General features: G+C 43.5%; 1 protein-coding gene across 2 annotated transcripts in view; it reads left to right on the top strand.

The window, feature by feature from the left end:
- znf536 (zinc finger protein 536) overlaps window positions 1-19527 on the top strand; it is a 209773-nt gene that overhangs the window by 62483 nt on the left and 127763 nt on the right. For both annotated transcript variants that reach the window (XM_053882289.1, XM_053882298.1), the window contains exon 4: window positions 17533-17634. The gene's annotated coding sequence lies outside the window, so the exon portion shown is untranslated. The remainder of the gene's footprint in view (window positions 1-17532; window positions 17635-19527) is intronic.

The raw sequence follows: 19527 nt of genomic DNA, 5'->3' as shown, positions 1-19527 counted from the left end.
CTAAATGCATCATTAGACAGTTAGGCTGCTGTGAAAGTGCGAAGACAATGGACGGGTGGACGCGCCGAGAGGAAATGGATGGTTATGTAATAAATGTGTCACAAGGTGTTCCAAAACAACACGCTCTGACGCACTTTTTTTTTTAGAAACTTGAGATAGACACCTGGAAACGTTGACTGACATTTGAACTTGGTGGCTCTTCATCTCTCGCGGAGATGATTTTTCGAATCCCAGGGTTCTTCTTTTCAGGGTGATAAGTTAAACATGATTTGTGGACGGGGTCTTCGTCTGCAGTAGCCTAGGTAAATGGATCTTATTTAGTGGCGTGTCAACATGTGTAGGGGGGGCCTACGGCTCATTACTTTGGGCCTTGGCCCCTTTCTGCTCGCACGGTGATGGATGGCAGGGACAGCCGGGGCCGTCACCCACCCTGCTCCCTTCCACTTTTTACACCTTCCGTTCACCCCGTCTTTGAAACACTTGTTTTTGTACGCGACAAAGTTCCTCCGAGTTGTGCGCCTTTCCATTTAAAGGAAGTGGTTGTGGGTGTTGGAAGCCAGTTTCACTGAAGATGTAACTGGAAAACTGAATCTGATATTTAAATTAAAATAAAAATGAATGAATGGTGACAAATGAATTCCTCTTCTCCAGTGTCAATGTTTAAAAAACTTGAGCACTCAATCTCATCCCTTTTATTCGTGGGTCCTCAAGTGGAAGCTTTAATTGGATACATGTTGCTCTTTAACCTCAGGGTTATGCCACACACATATGCAGTGAAATACACACGCACACTCACACGGCCGGCGCTTGAGGAAGCTGTTTAAGACTTCAGAGTCGTGGAGTGTTGTTTTCACGAGTCAGCAGCGAGGTGAAGGGTCAACAGACTTGTAACCGTCTCTGAGGATTTGTCACTCCGGGCACTCGCAAACACTTGCCCTCGCGTGTCTCAGAACATCCCTGATATGTAGCTGTCTGTGTCAGCGCCGGGAACGGAGACCTACAAGAGGTGGTCTCGCTGTTCGCCTGGCTTTTTTTCCCAGTTCAAATCTGAAAGTGAAGCCTCGGAACTGTCTCTTTTAGGTTGCTAGCTGCGATGAACACCCCCTCCTTCTCTTTTCCTGAGTGTCAGAGTGTGTGTGCACCATCTCCCCAGGGTCATCTGCACTTCCTTCTGAAAACAGAGCTCTGAGATTAGGTTCTGGCCACAGAGATCGAGGGAACTGAGATGCCTCAGCCCTCCTTTCAAAGGAGTTCAGACAGTTTAAGTCCACTTGCGTACAAACATGATTTTTCTTTTTCAATAAAGAAAAGGACATTTTTCTTTCTTCAAAGCCTTTTCATCAGCTACAGCAAACATCATTTCCAGACCAAAAGTGAACCATGTCATGGCTTTATAAGAGATCATCACCTGCAAGAAAACACTACAACTACAACTTCTTTTTTATGTAATTTATGAATCCATTTTAAGGTTTTTTGCCTACAATGCATTCTAATGTGGTGCATCTGAGGAAGGCATCGTGATATATAGCAATATCTCCTCATATATGACGTTATATTGCTCTTAAATTTCGCTGCCATGAGGTTGACCGACACTATATTTAGCGTGCGAACATGCTTCCAAGCAGACTAAGAAGAAAGGAAAACATTTGTTGTCGCTCTCTCCACATTCTTGCTTGAGAAAAGTGTTTATTTAAAAAATATTCAAACAATTTATTTACTCTTGAGCCCCTTTGCGTGACTCACTTCACCAAATTAACTTTTTTTTTGTTGATCCGCAAGATGGAAGCGATGGATACGATTGTGTTTGAAGAAGAATAAAGTGGCGTGTGGGTGATTAAAAGAGCGCAACATCAGTTAGTGGAACCAGCCAGTGAGATTTGAATTCCTTTTTTGATCAGCGTGCGTTGGAAATTTGGAACTAGGACAAATAGACACACAGACATGGGGCTTAATAAACGATATTGTGTGTTCAGAAAAAGAGGAATTATTTAAAGAGGGAACAAAAGAGCATGGTTGAGGCTGAGTCAAGAGTGCCAGTCTTCTATTGTGCAGCTTATGAATGATTAAGCTACTGTAGCAACAGGAGCGGATCATATTACAGACGCCATTTTGTCAGTTCCCTCTTCAATCTTTCATATCGCCACCAGTCGATTAGCGAATTGATTCCAAACAAGGGGTGCGCGCGGTGTGTGTGGGGGGTGGGAGGGCGGCGTCGGCACGGTGGCATATTTGGAGTTAATGCCACAAATTGTTGTTAGATGCAGGTCTCCCTCTGCCATGCGTTTTGGACAGGAAAGGCAACGTGATTGGCTTTGTTCAGTCTTCCTGGCAGCCGCCACCAGCTGACATCTGTTCCCTCCTAACCACTCAGACTTATCTCCATCAGGGAACACACACATACATACGATGACACACACACACGCACACCAGAGCAGGCAGGCGCTCACAGAGCAGACACTGTTTCACGTGGACACAAAAATATTTGTGCTCATGAGCGGATATAAAATGAAGCTCCTTTTGGGTTGGATTGAGGGCACCTTAAAAATAGTGAAAATTCCATGAGTGTATGTGATGCTGAGAGCTCTGTGTGTGTGTGTGTGTGTAAGACGTGAAATATGAAGGCTAGGTGGCATGAATGAAGACCTGCCTGGTAGGTTGGTTCTTCATTTTACGTTGACATAGTCACTCAAATGGCATTGCAATATTGTTACTTTGAGATCATCTGGACTCCAACAGATTGTATTTCTACTTGCTATACAAGTGTATCATCATTCCTTTTGAAGATAGCTATCAATTTTTCCTTTTTCTTTGGCTCAGCAGTGTGTGAAAGCACTGGCAGCAGTCTTTGACAGGGTGGAGAGAAGTGCTTATTGTTGATATACCATGGACAACCCACCTTTCAGCAGAGCTCCTGCTACTTTGGCTTGTCGGAATCCCTTTGCGTGAGCTCTAAAAGGTTCCCACTTCTCATCCAGCAGTTTGAGTTATGGATTGATCAGGCATTTCTTTTTAATGCTCAAGTTAAAGGCTTTAATGTTTGCCCTCATGTTGGTTGGCATCGTGCGATCTGATACGTATCCCGATACAGCAGTGCTGATGCGATGTATTATACTATATAGTGTAAGTCAGCAGTATATTGCAACATTTTAAGGTGGAAAATCAGACAATGAAATACAATATCATGTGCATGAAAACTAGTCTATTCTTATGACGTCAGTCCCGGTAGACTTTAAACTAAATTTCACACAGAGGAATGAATCACTCCTTTAAACAACAATGTTATAACATGTTATAACATATTGTACATGTCACGAAAGCAGCAGCACATCTCAGTATCCATCCATCCTTATCTGCATATCTTATATGTTATTATTGCCGGGTCGCGGGGGCAGCAGCTTCAAAAGGTCGTGCCAAACACTCTTCTCCTGGGCAACATCCAGCAACTCCAAATGGGGGATCCCGAGACGCTCCCAGGCCAGTTTAGTGATGTAATCCCTGCACCTGTGGGTCTCCTCCCAGCTGCCTGAAACCTCCCGGGGGCGTCCTCATGAGATGCCGCCTCAACTGACTCCTCTCAAAGCGGAGAAGCAGCGCTTCTACTCTGAGTCTCTCCCTCGTGACAGAACTCCTCACCCTATCTCTAAGGGAGAAGCCTGCCACCCGTCGGAGAAAACCCATTTCAGTCCATATAGACAACTTAAAAAATAGCAAGGCAATATCACACAATCAAGTATTGTGACATTTCAGCAAAAATATTGATATAATATTGCAGAATCAAGCATCGCGAAATTGGAGCGTATCAACATTTCTTGCATCTGCGCTCATTTGTGAATGGCGGTTGTCATGCAAACATCACTTGATGTCTCGTGTTGTAACTATTGCTGTGGCTCCCCTTTAGTTCTGTGGTGGTTCTGTGCATGGCTGACTCCAAATCCGAGGTGGTTCCGAGGACTTGTCCTGTCCGTGAACAGGTGCGGTCACATTACAATTTAGTAACACAGCACAGTTGATATTAGCATACTTTTTTGCATTGCATGAAATTAGCTAAATATATAAATAAATAATAAAAAAAAGCAGGAGGGCTGTCGAGGTGGACGTGGGTCTCCGAGTGTGAAAAAGAGAAGCTGTTTGAAACGAGCCCTCCACTCTGGGGTCCTGGGAAACCAACATGACACGTGCAGATTTGGTGTTTTTGTTGCAATTACCAGAAAACACCAGATGAATTCTTTGCGAGCCATGTGTGCCGCTTTGTGTATGCATGAGTGTCTGTGTGTCTCTTAAGCGTGTACACATATGGAAGCGTGGATGTGCCTGTCTTTATGCGAGCCTGTGTGTGTTCGCCTGTGTGTGTGTGTAGCTGGCTGTGTGAGCAGGTGGCAGGCATATTTGAAGATGACAGTAGGGGTCTGACCCATGCCAGGGCCAATAAAGCAGCCTTGTGATGGAGCTTATGTGACACACTGTCCCGGGGGCTCGGAGGTCTTTGTCTCCCGCCCCCCGTTCACACACATCCGTGGCGAAGGCTCGAGCACGCCGGTGATGATGGCCGGGAAGTATCAATGGCTGCACTCTGATTACTGCGGGTTTGCACCTACGCTGCATGTGGCCTCATGACACGCTGTACAAGCTGTGCCAGGGCTAATGCTATAAATACGAGTTAGCGCATCTGGATTTCACTCACCAGGGCAGTAAATAACTGTATGGTTTTGTGGGTGTTAAGTTGCTACCCAAAAGTATTTCATTAGCAGGGCCGTGTATTGGCAGGTAGCTTGCGATACGATACGTATCACGATACAGTAGTGGTGCTACAATACATTCTGATACATTGATATATATAATATAGAAAATCAGACAATGCAGGACAATATTATAGGTTTTGTTCTGACGTCTTCCGGGTGGACTTTCAGTTGAATTTCACACTCCGACAGAGGAATGAATCGTGAATCCATGTAACGAAAGAAAGAAAACTTGGTATTAAACATGTATAAAATCCAGTAGTAAGTATTGATATAGCGACATAAAATATCAGGACGATTTGACATGTTAAGTATTGCGACATTTCAGCAAAAATATTGATGCAACATTGCTCAATATTGTGTGTGCTCAACTGTTTTTTCTTCATATTGAGGTGTAAAACCTTTCCTGTCTCCACACTGGAGCGTGGTAGAGTGTCACAGGGGAGGTGCTGGAGCGCTCACTCCAGGGTTTGATGTCCTGTTGTGGGCTGGAGCTGGGACAGGGATGAGGCCAGTCTGGGACAGAGCGTGACTTGGTTTATGACTTTGTCACAGCCAAACTGCACAGAAGCGCACATTCAGAGCTGGACACGCACCGGGCACCTCTTCACTTCTGGAGAGACCTCACTCACTCGGCAACCCCTCCCACATGCAGCGGCCACACACATAGAGGAACAGCCACCTGCAGCAGACACTCGACATTCACTCCTACAAAAGACTATGTTAAGGCTTGGAACGCATTATTGCTTTTTCCATTCATTGCAATGGGAAAAATCCATTCAGATTTCAAAGAAATCGCTTCTCGAACGGCCGTCTGGAACGGATTGTAGTCGAGAACCGAGGTACCGCTGTACATATTTGAGCACATTTCCTGACAGGCCTAGTGTTTAGGCTCAGCAGTGTTCATTCACTGGCTTGGACGTATCTAAACAAGACACTTTTTTGCTTCAAACTACTGGAGAAAAGAAGTGCAACTAAAAAAACAGATTTGATGCCATTCGCTCGACTGTTTTAGCTGTCCGTCATTCTGATGACGGCTGATGGAAATTGTTGTTTATGTACTTAAATCATATCTTTACCTTCTCGATCAGAATTCTGTGACATTTTCCGAATTTACCTGCTGATTGTGCCTTGATTGTAAAGCTTCTCCGAACAAAACGGAAAGTGAGGCGTCAGGAATGTTCATTTTTTTAACAGACGAATACAGACATTTCTATTGGTGGAATCGCGTCACATGACCGCGACGCTGTGGTGTCCGGTCTGTGATAGGTGGAGATGCTCTCCCCTATTCTTCCTACATGTATATTTGACCCGGCGCCCCTCCCTCGGCTCCTCAGCTCATATACTCCCCGATGACTCCTCCATAAACAATGAAAAGTTAATGAAGAGGTAACTTAATGATGTAATGAATATTGCAGCGCCAAGGTCAAAGCTGGCTACATTCTGGAGCTGGGCATGAGATGAACACACACACAGCCGTCCACACACACGTGCATCCAGTGTAAGCAAGTTTCCAGTAAAAGAAGGCTGGTATTTATATGTGTTTTGACGTTGGGCAGCTGCGAGCGCCGAACGCATTATTTCCTCTGTGCGTCTTTTGACTGGGATTTTCTCTGATGCTGGAGCTGGTGATTAAATATTGAGAGGCTTTGAATGACAGTGGAGAGTTTGAGGGAGCCAGGTACGATCAATAGAGCTCAGTGAATGGGCTCTGCTCCTACTTGTTGGTGAGGAGAGCACTTGGGAGTGTCTTTTTTTGTGTGGGAACTGAGAAGAAAAGTGTGTGCTGCATATTGTGACATTCAATTTTTTTTTCCTCTATAGACTGCATTTACAATTCAGAGCGCTTTGGCGTCGCTTCCCTGAATCCAGGCCGCGTCTGACTTCCATCGGAGCAGTGCCCCACCACTTTCTTAGCAGTTTCTCAGAGCATTACTCATTAAATAAGCCATGCTGAGACGTGCCAATGTGGTTTAACCCCTTCAGACCTGAGTTTTGTTTTGTTGCAAGGAGTGATAACTGAACTTTGTTTTGTTAGGAAAGTTGTTTTTGCAAAGGAGAATGACCTTGTTTGTGGACAAATATTATTCACAATGCTTATATGTATGTTACGTCTATCTATTTGTCACTGAAATGGTTGATGTATCATGATCAAGATGGTGCAGGCAGTGCCCCTGATAGATCAGAATTTTTAGGAACAATGTGCTATAGTGCTGAAAGGTAAAATTGTAATCCGCACACAGGGGACCTAAGAACTTAAGTTATGATGCTTCTCTACTGGACTGGGCCACAGCCATGGGGCCTCAGTGTTCAGTATGGGCACGGTGTGAGTTCAAGTTCCTTCCTGGGTTTCTTCCTAGAACAATCGCCAACATTTATTTGAAGATATTTCACTAAACTTAACTGTCATTTGAATTAGCTACAGGTGAGGAACGAACTCCTGCCTCAAGTTTTAAGTATTTTGGGGTCTTGTACTTGCACTGTTGTGTGTAAAAGAAAGCTCCGACACAAGGCAACGCTCTCTATTTACTGACCGTCTTCGTCCTGACCCTCACTTATGGTCATGAGCTGTGGGTCACGACTGAAAGAACCAGATCCCATATGCAAGTGGCTGAAATGACTTTTCTCCCTTAGAGATAGGGTGAGGAGCTCTGTCACTCAGGAGAGACTCTTGCTGCTGAGAATCTTGCTCCAACCACCTCAACTGCTTCTCAGTCCAGGTGGACCTAGGGGTCGACCCAGGACCAGGTGGAAGGATTAGATCTCTCCACTCTCCACTGGGCCTGGGAGCGTCTCGGTATCCCCCAGTCGGAGCAGGTGGATGTTACGCAGGAGAAGGGTGTTTGGCGCGACTTTTTGAAGTTGGCAACCTGGCAACGGATAAGCGGATGAGGATGGATCGATGAACTGGTAGACATCGTCCAAACCACTTGCAGTTGAAGAGTTAGTTCAAGAAAAGTCGAGTCATGATATCCCTCCAACTTTTGCACAATTCGTGACACAATTTTTTGACTTTTACCGCTCAACAGAGAACCATCAGTCAGTGTGACTACTAGGGCGATACAGCGTCCTTGCATTTGCCAATTCCAAACGGAGAAGATCGAGACTCAGGAGCAAGGCTTTTTTATGAGATATCTGGCAGCTGGCCTGTCAATCAATCCATCAGTCAGAACATACTATAACATAACAAAGTGTTTGCCCATCAAAAACACAACAAGAGGACCTCAAAGAAATGTATGGACCTTGGTGGAGAATAGAAACATACGACGACTGTCGTTTTTGTATATTAAGGTCTCCTCATAGTCAAGTGCCAAAATGTACATTTAACAAAACACTTGAAACTACAATAATATCGCACACAGAACCAAAAGGTCGATGGCAGCAGGTCATTCATTTCTACAGTGGAAAACTGGGATGAAATAAAATGGTCTCACAACCCAGCAGGGCAACGCAAAACATGTTGAGTCTAACTTTGTTGCATGAATCTGTGGAAAAGTTGAAATGGAATTTCTGAATATAATTGATCCTCCAATCATAATTGACTCTTGGAAAAATGCATTAGTTGGAAACCGTAATCGATGTTTTGCCGCCACGCAGCCAATGAGACAAGAGCACAGTTATGGGACGTCATCTGTCTACTCGCATACAAAACCAGTCATTTTCTTTGGTCATTTTTGCTTCAACTGTTTTAGCTTCATCCTCACGGTTTGCGCTCGCAGTCGGAGAGATGTAGCCCCTAATGTGTTGACAGCCCAAGCACCATTTTATTTTCTCACCCCCTTAAGTTTAAACAAATGCTGCGCGTAGTTATCAAGGCTGCGATCCTTTTCACCGGGGGAGACATCTGCTCGAGGCAGCGGCGTGCTCCACACATGTGCGCTCTCCGGCGCTGTTCTTATCGTGGCTCCATCTCTGGCTTGCGAGGGCCATATGTTGAGCGCCGTGTTAACGCCGGGTCACTCTGACTAAAGTGTAAACACTCAATCTCAGCGTCGGCTTCCATCCGACCGGCGAAAAACACAAATACACTCTCCCCAAGACGTGTATGGGACATAAATTATGTCATAATTCATGCATAAGGCTCCACTTTTGCACATCTGGTGTGTAAACAGGTTCTGCTTGAGACGATCAACACTTTCTGCATGTGTGTCTGTGTGTGTGTGTGTCTGTGTGCAAGGTTTGATCCGTTTAAAAGAGATCCGTGTTGTAATCAAAAACAATAACTGCTCAAAGCGTAAACTCTCCCAAAGCCACCCCCTGCTCCTCCCTTGAAGTATGAAATAATATTCTGTGTGTGGGCCCCGGCTGAGCGCTGAGAACGCAAACATTTCACAATAAAGTTGTTTAAATAAAGACCTTGGCATTGATAGCTGGGAGATAGAGGACATGCTGCGTTAATTACAAGCGGCCGTTAAAACAAACCGCCGGTATAAAATATGACTCTCCCATTCGTGGGGATTTGAACCTATAAAACGTCAGCGAGGTGTGTAGCTCAGATGTGCTGTTTGGAGAGCAAACAACAGCAGCCTTTCCGCTGTTCGCGCTGGAAGAGGGAGAACGAAAGGTGGTGGGGTGCGGGTGTGTGTGTGGTGGGGAGGGGGGAAGTCGAGGGAAATGGGGGCACAATGTGAAAAAAAAAACAACAACAACAGAGCTGCACAATCAACAAAGAAAGTAGTGTTTACTCTGCATTTAAAGACTTATGAATTCTCCTCGCCCCCGCCTCGCTGTTGTGTGGCATTAACTGAAAGAGAAAATAGCCCAGTTAAGCACCCGGTTTATTATTCTTCAAAGTCTTTTCTGAAAGTAATATGCTTTAAAGGCACAGTAAATGTACTTGGGCTCCCCCCATATCTGTTTCCCCTCACCAAGCTGGAGCAACCACTGTGTGTGTGTGTGTGAGTAAAGTTACAGTGCAGCGTGCGCATGAGGGAGAGAGAGAGAGAGAGGAGGTAAGATGGATTATTTTTCCTGAAACATGGACTTAAGTTTCGGCTCTGAGCTGCTGGGTGGCCCACTCCTCTTTAGCCGTGTTAACATAAGAATAGAGGTGTGGCCGCGCAGGGGAAGAGGGCGATGGGAAGCAGAGGAGGGGCAGGAGTTGAAATAATTTGCTGCTTTGCTGCGGCGTAGCAGGAGCTGCTGTTATCCACTTTAAACATCAGTCACTCTGGTCATAACCTTTCTGCAGGATCGCAGGGAACTCGGAGGTTTCTCTGAGCATGATGTGGCTGGTCGTCGACCCCCGTCTTCCTCCTAAGAAGTGATGTAGAAACTCATTCATGGATGGATGGATGGATGGATGGATGGATGGATGGATGGATGGATGGATGGATAGATAGATAGATAGATAGATAGATAGATAGATAGATAGATAGATAGATAGATAGATAGATAGATAGATAGATAGATAGATATAGATAGATAGATATAGATAGATAGATAGATAGATAGATAGATAGATAGATAGATAGACAGACAGACAGACAGACAGACAGACAGACAGACAGACAGACAGACAGACAGACAGACAGGTTTTTTCATGAGGAGCAGTGCATTTCAAATTGAAGTTGAAGATGGTAGTACTTTTGATTTACATTTGGGGCAAAGATATATATAGCAGTACCGATTAACAAGTATCTTTACTAGCAAAGTAAACACATAAACACATTACAACAGGTCAATACAGGGTTTTTAATACATTGGTATGAAGACGTTTTCCCCAAAACAGGAAAAAAAAAAGTGCAGGTAACGGAACAGTTTTGACATTGACTGAATTGTTGACAATAACAATGCTAGTTTTTAGTCATGGGAAGTAAATCTCTCTCCAATTTCCTGTGTCTCTTCATATGTCCGCCCTGGGTGTACGACTTGAGTTCCGTGAACAATGGACTTCAGTCATTATGAGGTTTTATTTTGGGGTTTTTCCCCCCAAAAACATGCAGAAAACCGTCATGTTCCTGTCGACCTCCATGCTGCGTAGTGTTATACACTTGTTTTGATGTTTCCACTTTGTTTAAATACGATGGATCATGTGAGATTTCATCTCTTTTTTCAACATCAATTTCATGCCGATAATGTATGCAGCATGGAAATGACTGTACATTTGCTCGGCATGGAAAAGGAACAAACGTTTTTTCTTTTGACCAAATGAAAAATGATGATTGTAATTGAGACATTCTGTTTGCCAGGGAATTTTCAGCTTTCAACTTTTTTTTTTTTCTGGAATCTTCTCATAGACTGACTCATGCAGGCAGATGTCTAACTTATAGCTGCGGATCGTCTCACAGATTCTCCAAAAACCCTCGTGTCCAATAAACATCATGCATTTGCACTGATATTCCTATAGGCAACTAACAACTTTTGTGTTTGTGGAAAAATACTTAGACAACGGTGTATTTTTTATCAGTTGTACAACCAAATTTGAAACTTTTTGGGCAGCGCCTTTTATGCGTATTAGCGCCCCCCACTGTCGTTGACCTTGTCAAATTGTTTTGTGAAAAATAAATACATGCATGAATAAACACACTCACTCGATGATAACAAGGCATTGTGGGTATAAATACGTGTGCGTGTGTGTAATGGCTGCCATCACCAGCGCTGTCTTTGAAGGAGATCTGGTGTGGCCACTTTTTAAAATCACAGATGATACCCCACAACACGCTGACCCAGATGAGGTCTTTGTATACATCCAGCGCTCGTCTTGGAGCGCAGCAATAATGGCTGAAGCGGCTTAAAGACATCTGGATGCGATGAAATGCCATTTGTCTAAACAATCAAGAGCCTTAGCGAAGCCACCCAATGTGCGCTACACACTTGTGCAACGTGCTTGAGCAGAACGTGCTATTGACAAATATTTCACTGCGACAGCTTCGTGAGATCTTTGAGATTTCTTCTTCTTCTTCTTCTTTTTTTTTTTTTTTGTAAACATACAGCGTCGGTGACGGCTGTTTTGCTGGAAGATGGATGAGATGTGGTGGAGTTCATTGTGAAGAGCAGAGCAGTAAAGAGGTCCAGATACATAAAAAGGACCACGTGATTATAAATAATCGGTGGCAGGGCCACGTCAGGGCTGGGGTTTAACACTCATTCCTGTTGAAAGGAAGGAAAATATGGAGGCCCGGCTCGTCTGTGGTCGACCGCCAGTGTGTTCAAGAGAGCCGGAGCCGCCGTGACTCACAAAAGATTGAATATCAACATGTCTGAGGTGCCAAATGACACGATAAACATCAGGACAAAGAGCAAGGCATCGTCTGTCAGAAGACACGCCACACCTATAGATCTATTTTTTCTCCACGTAATTCTGTTTAAACAAACAGCCATGGCCGCCTGGCTGTGCCTGAGTGGAGGGGCGAAGGCAGGCGGAGGAAGACATGGCTGCGATAATAGGCGTCATGGAATCTAATCAGATTCCTAAGAGGAATTGATTGTGAGGCAGCCGAAGCAGGAGTGCTGTCAACAGCACGCAGGGATTTTAAGTGTTAATTTTGATGGTAATCCTCTGGGATATGTGTGTCGTGCAGGCGGGTCCTTGACTTTTGCTTGCGGAAGACCCAATTGTCACATGTAGGATGCAGCAACGCACGGCCAGAACGGACTCATTTATTGGCTGCGTTTCTATTGGTTTGTTCTGAGGCCACATGCAAAGGCACGTCCTGCCTCCTTCTGCACTCTGCTTCTTGTCCTCTGCTTCCATCCTGACATTCCTGCCGACTGTCTCATGGGCACGGCAACGGTAGTCGGTCCACCCATCAGTAATCACCATCATGATGCCGTTACTCAATAGTCCGACCGCTACACTGCGCTGTTATTTTGTCTTGTACATGCTTGAATCTTGCTTTCAGTTTGTGTTATTTTTAATGTCCCATACTTTCCACATGTTGGGGTCCGTTCCTGGAGTCAGCTCATGAAATATATTGTCCCATCTTTCTCTTCAGCAGTTGTTCCTTTTAAACTTTTCTCCTTCTCAACACTCTCTCCCTGTTTTTCCACATCTTCCTAGATTCTAGATCCTTTTCAGTATAGTGTATGATAACGTTCACCAGTTCATATTCCTTTTGCTACAGAGCCATCTTTAGCTCTGTCTACTTTCTAGAACAGTCTTCTTCTTTCCGTCTTTTTTCCTGAATAAAAATCACAAGTTATTTACTGTGATTCGACAAGTTGGATTAAATAAAAAAGCACAGAGGAAGAATAAATAAAAAAATATATATACAATAATTATCATCATCATCATCTACACGGGTGGAATGGCGAGATACTGCTGTGACAAACAGATCTCAGGATCATCAACAATTTTGAATGAACAAAAACAATAAAAAACAGTTCATATAGCCTGTACAGTTTGAATAAAGGAAAATTACTGTGGTGATTCAATAGTATGTTGTGTTTTACAAAGCTACATTTTGTGATAGCTTTTATTTTTATAAAAAAAAAGTATTTTTTAAAATTGTTATTATATTTATTTTGTATGGTAATTCCTTTAAAAGTTTCTTAAATTCAGAAGATGCTTCACTACACCATCGAAATGTAATAATTCCTCTTGTGTCGTATGAGATATATGTCCATAAAATGTCACCCCATGTATTGAAGGTGGGAAAGTGGACTGACGCAGAAGTCAGCCATCTGCGTCCCATGTTTTCTAATAGTTGTTAAAAAGGTTTTATTTCCCCGTGTGAAGTTCTGTGTTGGGTGGTTGGAACACGTATAGGGGGAGGCAATAGAAAGCTCTCTGTCTCTGCATCTCTATGTGGAGTGAAATGACGGCCATCCCATGGGAAACCCTTTCCCCAGACTCCATTAATCCCGACCTTGGTGCCTACGGACAGGATATGCTACATGCCAAACATGCCACAACTGAAAACCAACATTTGTAACGTTTGCAAACATCAATATATAATGCCTTGGGAGTGAGAATGTGGAGACTACGCCACGTTACGTTGAAAACAAAAACTTTTTTGAGACAGAAACATATAGTTGGTTGAATTTTCCAAGGCACACCGGCACAAACATGCACTCTCACGGAAGGACAGTGCACTTGTTTCGGCTCAGTGGCTGCTTCATTGGGGCCTTAATGTATTATCATATATCGGGTGGTCTTTCCTCTCTGGACAAAAGGCTATTTAATACAATTTAATGACATTCCCCAGAAGTGGTGTGTGTGTTGCCGAGGGGGTGGATTAGAGAAGGGGAGAAGCAAAAGAAAAGCAGAGGCCCAGATGAAAATAGCATCTGTGTTTTTCATGGCTCACCCATGCAAACATGGAGGTGTAAAACGCGTGACTTTGCCTCGTCTGTCTCTGCCTCTCCCCTTCCCTGTCTTGCCGTCTACCTGCAGAATAAAAGTTAGTGTCTGGTTTCATAAGGTTAAACATATTCAGACATTAGAAATCACTTTGTATCCGGGGCCCTGGCACCAGGCCGAACCCCGCCATTAGTGTTTTATTTCAGAAAAGGTTGTGGTGTCACATTGTGGGAGAGGGAGCCAGAGAAAGCAAAAATGTCATTGAGAAGTGAAGTTAGTGCGCGCATGCTTTTTTTTTTTCTTTTTCTGTCTTCCGTGTTGAGGTTACTGTGTTAATATCCTGACCCATGGAAAGGTCAGAGCAGGATGATCTGCATTTCAATGGAGTTTAAAGGGAAGACGAGTCGCTTAAGCCGATGTCTCAGATGTGACACTTTGAATTTGACTGTCAATCAAAGTTGTAGTCAAGATCTAATCCTATAAAAGAAGCAAATTTCCATGCAAGAATTTCAGATGAGAACTAATTCAAACACTCGGTGTGGTTGTATATGCAGAAGGACTTGTTCAGAAGTGATTTGATTTTGGTGGTGGTCTATCCTTCATGTTCAATCGGACATTGTTTGACATTTTGAAACACTGTGTCCAATGACTTTCATGTGAAAGTAGTGACAAAGTGCAGATTTACATGCATTTTGAAGGCTTTCTCAGTGGCTGTGTGGCCCTTTGTTCATGTCAGTCATGTGTCTTGTAGGAGCTGTTGTCTGCTCTCCAGTGGAGATCACTACACTTGGAGTATTTAATGGAAAATATATTGATAAAATAAATGTCCGTCAATGAGATCTGTAACCAAAATAATGGAGTAATGTGAATCTGACTGAATGGCTCTGTGGAGGTATGTGCTGTCCCAGTGCCTTTCAAGTTTGTATCTGTTTCAGTTCACCACCACTTAGTCCTGGTCAGGGTTGCGGAGAGTGGTGGAGCCGATCCCATCGGAGAGGCCAATTTACCTACTGACAATGTCTTTGGGGGAGGAAACCGGAGAACATGGAAACTCCATGCAGAAGCTAGCGACGCAGGAATCAAACCAGCAGCCTTCTTGCTAACCACTAGGCCACCAAGTGGCCCTGTATCGGTTTCCGTTTGTGTAATGTGTAATACTGTGTTGTGAAATTGTCTGTTCACAAAAGGCCTGAAAAAATATTTATTTCTCTTCTATTTCTTTGTTTTTTTTTTCATGAAAAGGCATGCACTGCCTTCATCCAACATGATTCCTCTGTGTCTGCGAGAACAGCAGTAAGGCCAACGCGGCCCGCCGCCTGTGCATGGAGTGCTACTAGAAACCCAGTCAGAACTGTACTCAGAGGGCCCAGAAAACACACTGAATGGTTTGGATCCAATTCACATATAGGTCAATTAAATGCAACAACATCTGCTCTCTCCCTACAATTTGCATATAACATTCATATGTTAATGATGTCCCTTTTTCCCCCCCGTGTGTGTGTATGTGTGCTATTTGTTTCTCTCTCTGTGTATTTTTTTTGCTGTACTTCCTCCCTGCCTCCCCGTCTCTTTGTATTACCAAACCAAAAAAGAAGCAGAAAATTTAGATTCATACTTCCTCCTTTATAGCAGCAACAAAAAAGCAACTCCACCTCCCCCCCCTCAACCCCCCACCCCCTCCTCAGTTTGGCTAGCTTGCGAGTAACGGAGAGGTTAGACGACCAGTCCCGGTTTGGCCACGGAGCCCGTAGAACGGCAGAGAGAACCGAGCCTGGGCTGCTTCCCCGAGCAGCTTAATGCCTTATAAATCAATGATGACACAGATGGACGCGCGATAATCTATTTAGATGCCTCACAGCAAATATTGTTGTGCAGATGATTAGACAGACCCTTATTTTAACTCTCCGTCTAAACCCAGTCTTCTGCTTCTCATTATACTGCATGAGCAATGTGCTATTGCATTTTCAGGGAAGAAGGAGCCCATTTGACAAAATCATAATGTATATGTATATATATACATATATACATATACACATATATATATATATATATATATATATATATATATATATATATATATATATATATATATATATATATATATATATATATATATATATATATATATAAATCAGGGGAAGCCATAATCCAAATTGAGATGATGTATATATTTCATCTCACACACATCACACTTACTACTAGTTAAGTAGTTATAATAAAGTAGTAATAATAATAAAAATAAATAAAGTAGTCTAAGCTTTTGAGAGAAGATCATTGACAAATCAGTTATGAGGAGAATATACTTCATTTACTTATATATATATATATATATATATATATGTGTGTTTTGTGTTGTGAAAGTCTCTCAAAGGTTTTTAAATATTCATATTTAGGCATAGAGTCAAAATCATTCTTAGATTGTACTTTTTTAAAATAGGTGTGTTATAATAATAATAACAATATTCTTTATCAGACAGGAAGTCTTGATCCACTCGCCAACACTCTTCAGTTTTTCAGCTACTATTGATGAAACTATTGCAGAGATTTGAGGTGACTTTTAAAGGGGCGGTGCAAAGTTTTTGTCAACTTAATTCTCGTGGAAATGGAGCACAAAAGTACTTGCAGATCATCAATGCATTGAATGCTGAATGCCTTCTGCAGCTTTCCACGCCATCTCTTTACTATGTGTTATACAGGGGTTGGACAAAATAATGGAAACATCTGAAAGCTAAAAAAGCTTTCAGGTGTTTCCATTATTTTGTCCAACCCCGGTATATACATTAAAAATCATTTGATCGATTGATAAGAGTAATTTCGCTGAATGGCGCTACTGTGAGACAGAGAGTACACAGGGATTGCTACTGATGTACCTTGACAAAAAAGTACGATACACGTTGATAAAGCCGTGATGACGTTGGAAGACTGTTGTAACCATTGCTTCGGAGCAGTGCTCTGTCAGTGTCTTGAGGTAAAGCCCCCTTGTGAGGTACAATTATAGTATTTATGGGGGGCATTTATATATACATCTCTCGATGGGTGTGGTCGTGTCAGCAGCTACACAGCGACATGGGAGGGGTGGATCTCATCTTCGGATCTCATTGTTGTCAGACCTTGATTTAGCCTGCTAGGAGGAGGAAGGAGGAGGAAAGAGTGTGAAAATGAAGTGGAGGTTGTCAGACGTGGCAGCTGCTCAGAGGCCCTGATAAATATACTGTAAGCCCGTATTGATCGGTTGAAAATGAAAGATCCCCGTGTGGCGTGCAGTATTTAGCTTCTTGTCGGCCTCGCGTCAGAGGTGGCCTTGCCTTGGAGGGATAGATTTCCAGCCGTGCCTCAGGGCACCGCAAAGCGCCGGCTTTGATTTCATCTTTAACCTTTTTTTTCCCGCAGCGTTCCCTTGACCTCTGCTGTTTGCAGTGTTTCTGGCTGGAATTGTTGGATTTTTTTATCGTGATACCCGGTCCGTACATCCCCAGCCATCCTCTCCTACTGGTCTATATTTCATCACAAGCTCTGCATCTAATTTCTTCCCTTCTCTGCCGGTCTATCCAGGTGGTCGCTCCCGGAAGCCGCAGACAGTCAGGAGTGACAGCGAGAGGCCACTTGATCCGAACAGACAGGAGTTGCACTCCAGTATGCTGTTGGTGTGTTAAGGTGAGCTTCACTTTAACTTTGTCTTCAAACAGCTTGGCCACCTTCAGGGCGTGGTGTCTCTTGTCATATCATGTATATATGTAGGTACCGGTACTAGATACATATATTCTTATATACAGTATAATGTCCCTGCCCTGCAGGCTTGAATCTAACTTGCATGCCACATTCAACATTTTCAGTTTAAGAAAATTTGTTGTTGTGGCTTTCTTCGTCCGTCTCTCCAAAGTTTGACACCTACCAATGTTTATCGTAACCACTTGCCTTCCCAATTGGTGTGTATTATCACCAGATCAGATTCTTTTTCTTGGGTCTGTTTTTGGATCTGATGTCCCGATACGACTTTTCCACTTCCAGTATGATAGTGACAGTGCAGCTTTGAGTATTGGCCGATATTGTTCCGATATGAGCATGAATCAGACATACTTTTAGGACCTGTTTTGTAGTTTGTGTTGCCACTCAAACCAAGAACAATAGTCAGCAACAGTAGGTATTGGGAAAAACCGACTGGTTTCATATGAACCAAATGGTTACTTGAATAAAAATATATTAAAAATAAACAAGCGTTGCACTCTGCGGCAACGTTGTTGTCCAAGTTTCGGGTACATATTGCCGCGCTGCTCCTGCACTAGTTAGTAGCTCCTGGCTAGTCCTCAGCTTCGGCTAAACTCCGACAGCAGTATGAGGTTTTATAGCTTCTTCATATTGCCTCTGATATTTTGTGGATAATGTCAAGAAGTGCTGGAGCGTAAAATAAACTCCTTATCGGAGATTTTAGATGCAGTCCGATAAAATCCGATTTTTGGCTAGGGGTGTCCCGATCGATATTACCGATATTGATATCGGATCGGAACAGCCCTGTTTTTCAGCCCAGTCTTTTCAGCTTGTCTTAGACCAGTGCACCACGTGGTCCAGGAGGTTGGACGACATTGCCTGGAAAACGTTTCGGCAATATGAATCAGTGTCTCGTCTTTCTAGTTGCGTTGGTAGTTTCAGTGAACCCATCATCAATTTCGCCACATTTCGAAGTGGCGAAATGTCACCACTTCCCCACTTGTTACTCTCCTTTTCGGCCTTGGTAACTCATACACACTGTGTCCTTAACAATGAGAAGTTAGGATTTATCATGAAAAATCCATCTTTCGTAGAAGAATGTGAGTGTGATTTGTGAGTGGCACATGCAGCGATCAATGAGTGGGACTGAAGGCAGGTCTTGCTCAACTGGGCTACACAGAGTTGTCGCCGTTGCGATTTACTTGTAAGGTTTTTTTTTTTTTTTTTCAGTGGATCTAAGACGTGTAATGATATAGCTGTGATGTTGTGGGACGCCGGAGTGTTGTTGTTGGTGGTGTGGTTGATGACCATATGTGCATATTTGCTGGACAGATGTGATAATATAATAGCTTAGTAAATGTCCCCAATCCAATCTGAGCCAAAATTTAACACCGTGACTTGCCATGTGAACACAGACTACGGTGCTTACTTCCAGATCTGTGCAAATAAAGGAACACGCACACACAAATAAAAGCACACATAGTCTCAAGCCCGCCAACTGTTCGTCATTCACTCACCATTTAGTCTTATCCCCACAGGCCCTGTCTTAAACCGCACGCACGCTCACGCACACAGGCGCGCGCGCACACACCGCTACAGTACACTGCGGCTATGTACGCAGACTGAACTTGTAACAATCTGGATTGTGATAATCTATGATAATCATCCGCCACATGCCACCTAAAAACACACATGGGTGGCATTCAACACCCACACACAGGCGCGTTGCTTGAGTGTGTTTCGCCTCGCTCTGCTTCCCTCTCTCCAATGTCACTACCTCCGGAGTCAATGTCACCACTTCGCCACTTGTTTCAGGTTTTATGTATGAGACGCTTCACGCCG

The sequence above is a fragment of the Synchiropus splendidus genome, chromosome 1 (assembly GCF_027744825.2).
Source record: "Synchiropus splendidus isolate RoL2022-P1 chromosome 1, RoL_Sspl_1.0, whole genome shotgun sequence".
Classification (NCBI taxonomy): Eukaryota; Metazoa; Chordata; class Actinopteri; order Syngnathiformes; family Callionymidae; genus Synchiropus; species Synchiropus splendidus.
The sequence above is the reverse complement of the archived record's forward strand: the minus strand, read 5'-3'. Positions and strand labels throughout refer to the sequence as shown.